Source organism: Bison bison, unplaced genomic scaffold (genome assembly GCF_000754665.1).
Source record: "Bison bison bison isolate TAMUID 2011002044 unplaced genomic scaffold, Bison_UMD1.0 scf7180017864146, whole genome shotgun sequence".
Lineage (NCBI taxonomy): Eukaryota > Metazoa > Chordata > Mammalia > Artiodactyla > Bovidae > Bison > Bison bison.
This window is the reverse complement of record NW_011494718.1, coordinates 11,060,315-11,060,522: the sequence shown is the minus strand read 5'-3', so window position 1 is coordinate 11,060,522 and position 208 is coordinate 11,060,315.

Sequence of the window (208 nt, the reverse complement as noted above, 5' to 3'; positions counted from 1 at the left end):
TCCAAACTCTACTCTAGATTTTTAACTTTTGCTTTTTGGTATTAGTTATCAATTTTGTATCTATATTTTCTTTATAATTTTCGCGACTTTGTTTTTGTTTGTTCGTTTTTTCTCTCTTTCTTTTCCTTCTTCTTTTCTCTAACATCGTATTTTTGAAATTCCAAACTCTACTCTAGATTTTTAATTTTTGCTTTTATGTATTTGTTAC